This window comes from Solea senegalensis, linkage group LG10 (genome assembly GCF_019176455.1).
Source record: "Solea senegalensis isolate Sse05_10M linkage group LG10, IFAPA_SoseM_1, whole genome shotgun sequence".
In the NCBI taxonomy this organism is placed as follows: domain Eukaryota; kingdom Metazoa; phylum Chordata; class Actinopteri; order Pleuronectiformes; family Soleidae; genus Solea; species Solea senegalensis.
This window is the reverse complement of record NC_058030.1, coordinates 6,458,724-6,464,723: the sequence shown is the minus strand read 5'-3', so window position 1 is coordinate 6,464,723 and position 6,000 is coordinate 6,458,724. Positions and strand designations below refer to the sequence as shown.

At 42.6% G+C, this 6,000-nt stretch overlaps 1 protein-coding gene across 3 annotated transcripts in view; it reads left to right on the top strand.

The window, feature by feature from the left end:
* The first annotated feature begins 1,026 nt into the window (after positions 1-1,026).
* mgat4c (mgat4 family member C) overlaps positions 1,027-6,000 on the top strand; it is a 101,841-nt gene continuing 96,867 nt past the window's right edge. For 2 of the 3 annotated variants that reach the window (XM_044036975.1, XM_044036978.1), the window contains exon 1: positions 1,027-1,273. The gene's annotated coding sequence lies outside the window, so the exon portion shown is untranslated. Of the gene's footprint in view, positions 1,274-3,041; positions 3,138-6,000 lie in introns of all 3 variants that reach the window. The other variant, XM_044036977.1, reaches the window with a different exon arrangement.

Below are 6,000 nucleotides of genomic sequence, written 5' to 3'. Positions count from 1 at the left end.
AAGTCCATATCAGTGCTTCTATCCTGAACTTTGACAAACTTTAACCTTTAACTTTTCCCAATGCAAAAAGTCTTAAGCGATAAAACAAACCAAAACAAACAGGTTTTGTACAAATCGAGAGCTGCAACAATGATTCCTTTATAAAACTATCCTTATGTTAAACAAGTGCTCTGACTTTGCACTGCCTTCAACGTAAAAGAAACAAAATAAGAGACATCTTATGGTTCAGAAAACAAATTTATCAAGAAAATGTGCCCCACATCACCCTGGCACTGACATTTGCACTGAAAAATGAATGGATTAGGGGCTTAATTGAACAAATGTGTATGAGTAAGTGTTATGACCTTCTTCTGTCCTTCTCTTGTGTGAGTGAGTGAGTGAGTGAGTGAATGAGTGAGTGGTTGATGGGTTGCAGGTGAGCATGATTAATTGTGGGTGTGTCTGGGTGGATCCTGGAAATTGAATGGTCCTGCACAGGAGGTCTGCTTGTTTATGACACACATTTATAATGGTTTGTTTAATGTGCTGTTAGGGGCTTATTGGCATTTGGAAAAGAGGGGGGGGACCCATCTTTGGAGTAACAATGCGATTTCCCCTTAAAATCATACCAGCGCCCCTGGGTGCGAGGGTTACAGCCTCTGATCTTGTCTCATCCCGGGTCTTATTTTAAATAGGATGCACTTTGTCTTGCCATGACAGGTGAAACCAGGGATGTGACCGTCCGTGCCATGCACGCACGCACCGCTGGAGCGCACAAATTCAGTCGCACCGCCCTCCTCCTGTCCGCCTGCTGCCGGGAGGAGCAGAGGAGGAGGAGGAGGAGGAGGAGAGCCAGCCCCAGCAGAGCAGAGCAGAGGAGAGGAGAGGAGAGGAGAGCAGACCGGAGCGCAGCATCCACAGCAGAGTCATGGTACCTTAGTGATGTGGCAGCAATTTCGACAGCCAGAAATGCCCCGTGAAATTCTCGGAGTGAGAGGGAGAGAGCAAATATAGACGAGAGAGAGAGAGAGAGAGAGAGAGAGAGGGAGAGGGGGGAGAGATAAAAAGAGAGAGGGAGGAATCAGCTGCTGCAGACATTTCCAGCGGTGCCTGCCCGCCTGTCGACGCTGTCGCTCGGGACCGCGGAGCGCGTCAGAGCCGCTGACTGAGCCACTCCGACAGAAGACAAGAGCGACAGAAAGACCCGAAATAAAGAGAGAGAGACCAAGTCCACTTCTCCACGCGTTCCCCGCTGACACTTGGGTTTGGACCCCGCGCGTCTGCTGATGTGGAGGTGAGTGCTGCTGTGGTGAGGTTTGTGTCATGTTTGCTTTGGCACGAGTTGATGTGATGTTTGATGAGGGACTCACAGGTGAGGAAGAAGGACCACGTGGCCACAGGGACGCGCGCGCGCGTGTGTGTGGGTTTTGTTCACACTGTCTGCAGTGTATAACTTTATATTCATATATATATATATATATATATATATATATATATATATATATATATATATATATATATATATATATATATATATATATATATACATACAACAGCACTGGCACAGGCGTCACAGCGTGTGGGAGCTGCGTGTGTCTGATAACATCAAAAATGCAATAAGTCACAATCAGAGAGCATGAATCCAATTTCTTTTTTTCCAGCCGAGCGACGGTTGGCGGAGTCAGAGGGAAAAGTGTCCAGACCTTTAACTGTGTCCTGTAACTCCAGTAAACAAAACACAAACAGCAGGAGGCATTGTTTATCTCAGTGAAAGCCATGTCTAATGGAACACAGCCAAATAAATGCGATGTGATGTGTCAGGGCACCGTCTCACACTGGGTGCAATGATTGGCTAGACACAAATCCAATAACAATAATTATAGCAACATTCATTTTATTTGACATCAGTGTCTGCCATTTGGGCAATTTGAGTGTTCATTAACAATAACAGTCAACAAACACAACAAAAGAACAACCATAAAATCTATAAATATACTGTATAGATACAAAGTATAGCACAATATAGCATAATTATACAGCAAATTCTACTTATATGTATATATTCTAACCATTTCATCATCATGCTGTTGCAGATCAGTCCATTGTTGTGTTTTTGTTTATCTTAAAAAGTTATAATTCCCCATTGGTATAATATGCAACAATTTGAGACATACCATAATAATAGTTTTACCACAGACATATAGGACTTATAGGATTATAGATTTCAGGTTGAGTTTCTTTGACATCCAATACCGTTTTTGAATATATAAACCAGCCCTTTTACCCCAGAGATATGTTTTCAATAAATAAATAAATCACAGCATTTCTGTTGTTTTATTTTTAAGCATATAAACAGAAATCCAGGAAGAAAAAAATAAACGTCTGAAAATGTATTTGGCTCCAGGCCCAGTCTCTAAATGACGGGAATCAACCAGCTAATTAAATATCAAACAACCATTTTTGTAGATTTAACACTAAGGAAAAATGTAATCTCTGGTAAATCAAAACAGTTTGTACTCCAGCAAAATGAATTCATCTTAATTCATCTTTCCTACAGTGAAATTATACAGTAAAGTCCTCATGGGCTGAGCATCCCAGATGCAGGACTTGAGAGCTGCTTCTTTTCCAGTGTGAAACCTCTCAATGCGAGTTTACGACGATTAAACGACAACAGCAACACATCACCAAAGGCGCTCATTGTCCTTAAAGTCGCCGTAGAATGACATCATTTGCCAGAGTCGCTCATGTCCTGCGGTGCGAGTGACAGCTCCATGGCTCATGTTAGGGGACTGTAGCAGAAGAGCAGCTCATTACAAGTGCAGCAGTCCGGGCTTCCTCTGGCAGGAGGCTGCTGGCTCATTAGGGGTCACCGAGGGGCGAGGCTCCCAGTGTGAGCCTCCGCTTGTTACCCGAGCACTCTGTGAAACCTCTGCTAATTGGAATGAATTCATTTTCAACTGACGGATCACAAAGACATACATGAGTCAGTAGAAGAAATCTCTGCCGCGTGGAAACCTCCACTGTCGTGCTAATGATATATATATATTTTTTTTTTACTTTAGAAATTTATTCCGTATAATGGCCTTGACTGAGACAGCGTGTGTCCAAAGAATTTGTGGGAGAGAGAGCACATCTCATCAGCGAATTAAGAAAAGGGGGTGAGTTTTTCTTTTCTGCTGCAGGCGCTGCTGCTGCTGCTGCTGCTTTCTGCCTCTGATCCTCGCTGTTAATACTCCTCATGTCCCATAAAGTGTCTTTAGTTTGAATGTATAGCTAATTGAGTAACCACTTAATTATGTTTGTTAATTTATTTATTTATTTATTTATTTACTGTGCGGAATTAAATTAGTATGCCGAAGCCATAATGATTGTCTTGCCCCCCCCCTCCCATTAGATTAGACTCTTCCATCTCACTGCAAATGTGAATACATGATCAGATAAATCTAAATGTCACGATACGCTGTTAAAAGTTGCTTTGCGTCATTAATAGGGACTTAAACAACTCTGAATGTAGTGAGTTGCAAATTAATATCATTTTAAAGACGCAATTAAATGCAATTTTTTGTGATTAAGAAAGATTTGCATAAAGAGTGCATACACAATGAACAAAATTCCAACTAGTGCAAGCGCAGCGGCCACAGAGTTAAGACACTGTGCTGTGTCGCCGATTAACACTGGACACATTTCAGGTGTCGATATAAAGTAGACGTCAGTCTAGAATTTATATATAAGGTTTAATTTTAAGCTCCAAACCACAGTGGATAAATAAACAAGCAAAAATATTAAATGGGGCAAATAAAAACAAGCCATGTTTTCATATTCATTCACACTGTACAAGTCATTTAAATAAGTAATTTTCCTGTAACGGAAGGAGAAGCTTCTATTGACCCTGTGTGCTCAGGCAGAACATTAACCTAGAAAAAAGGCTGTAATCCTTCATACTTTCTGAATGGATTTACATGCAGGCTTATTTCTGTTGCCTGGTCACTGCTGAAGCAGTCAAGGGGAGTGCGTCTGTCCGAGAGAGACGTTTCCTCTAAAATATTTATCTCTAAACTGTATTAGTCAAGGTTTATTACTTCATGCGGTCTCATTTTTTTTTTTTTGGAGGGGGAAAAAAAAAGAAATATTCACAAGTTAAAATGTGGAAAATATCTCCCAGCGACGATATTCTGTTTTTTGAAAATGAATTTAAAAGAGTAAAAAAATGACACTACTTAGCCCCGACATCCACAGGCTGATGTGCAGTGCGTGAATGAGTTTGGAACTTTTCTGAAGGGTGGAAGCAACTGTTGGAGATGATGTCTAGATAGATAAATGTCTTCAATAGTCACAGGATAGAGACAGATTTATAAACTGTCAGAGCAACCAGTGTGCTAAATGTAATCTGTGCGGTATTTGCTTGTGTTTCCATAAGGAATAGTACCAAAATAACCGGCCCCGACTGTTCCATTTTTGGTACCCTTCCCTTCCCGTGGAGCTAGACCCACGACGGTCAGCTGGATTGGGGCGACAGAAAACGTGTGTTTCTTCAGTGGCCGACGTCATGGTGGGACAAACGCGCCATAAACTGTACACGCGGTCTGTTTGTGATTGGCCAGGTTGATGGATGTTAGATGGATGTTGTGAGAGCTCACTGATTACTTTGGTTTCATGGCGAGACGTTAGTTGTGGTGCACGAGTGCACTGAACCCCTCTGCTCTCGGGAGACACTGACGATTGCCAGCGTCATCTGTTTGTGTAGTCTGTGCAGCTCCTCGCTGGATTTTCCCGTGAAAGGTTAGACAAATGCCACAAATAACTGTTGGTCTGTCTCTTGACCTCACTCTAACCCGGTGTCTCACGATGTTTATTATGTAAGGTGGTACAGGTCGCGACTGTCATGGTGGGCAACATCGCTGCGACTTGAAGCATGTGAGTCGGCTTCGGTGATAGTGGGTCTGAGTCGGGCGTATGTGACGCGAAATCTCCAAGAGTTACTGACTGACTTCCTGCCTGACTGAACGGGTGAAAGAATGAGGCGTAGTTACTGCACGCTCGCCGCTCCAGTGCCAAGATTAGCAGAGGAAGGAACTGAAACACTTCAGGCATGAATCCAGATACAGTCAGAGATGCATCAATGTTGCTGTCAAGTGCTTAGCTGGTTCAGTGAGCAGGGGTGATGCAAAGCCTGAATATCATGTTTATTAAGAGATGGGGGGGCAGGGTCTTGTATATTCTACACCATATGCTCATCGTAAGGTTTTCTTCTACTTCAGGAATACAGAATCAGTTGTCAGGTGACACCTCGTAGGTGGCATCTGTTGTAAAGTTACTTTTTTCTGGCCTGAACATTTAAAAAATGAACCGTTTTCACTTGTAAGAAGAGATTTGAGTGTTTTCTAACATGACAACACGTGAACGTCAGGCGCTGTGGAGGTTTCGTCTCCAGCCGTTAAGAGAGCAGACGTCATTCAACACGGAAGAGTTCATTTATCGTGTCTGGATAAAAGCCAGTTACAACTACTCAATATGCTCCAAAGTGAAGTCGCGATGTTTGACTTCTGCTGGCTGTTCCTCGCCTCACTCTTACCTCGGCTGCTTGCAGCACGCTTGACCTTTCTGTTAAATAGTATCTGACAAACACCGCGTGATTGTCGTCAATGTTTTTTTGTTTTTTTTTTACATCTCGAGGACACGAGAGTCAGGCCAAGATGGAGGCAGATGATCTACGTACCTCTCCTGAAGGGAGAAGACAAATCAGAAGGCATTTGTAGAATTTGAAAGAGCATTGTTGAAAGTCTGCACACCGTTAGACACAGACTATGAATTTTGGTCCATAATAAGCTAATTACTTTATTACAATCGTTCGCTTTGTGAATGTTAATCGTGCAAAATCACCAATAGTCGTGTCATTCACAGGAATTCGAGGCAAAATGCTCACACAGAGGTGGAGAGGTAGGAGAAACAACTTTATAACCAGGAAAATGTGCCGCACAGCTTAACACTATCCCGTTGATGTGCATGGAAGTAATTAACGTT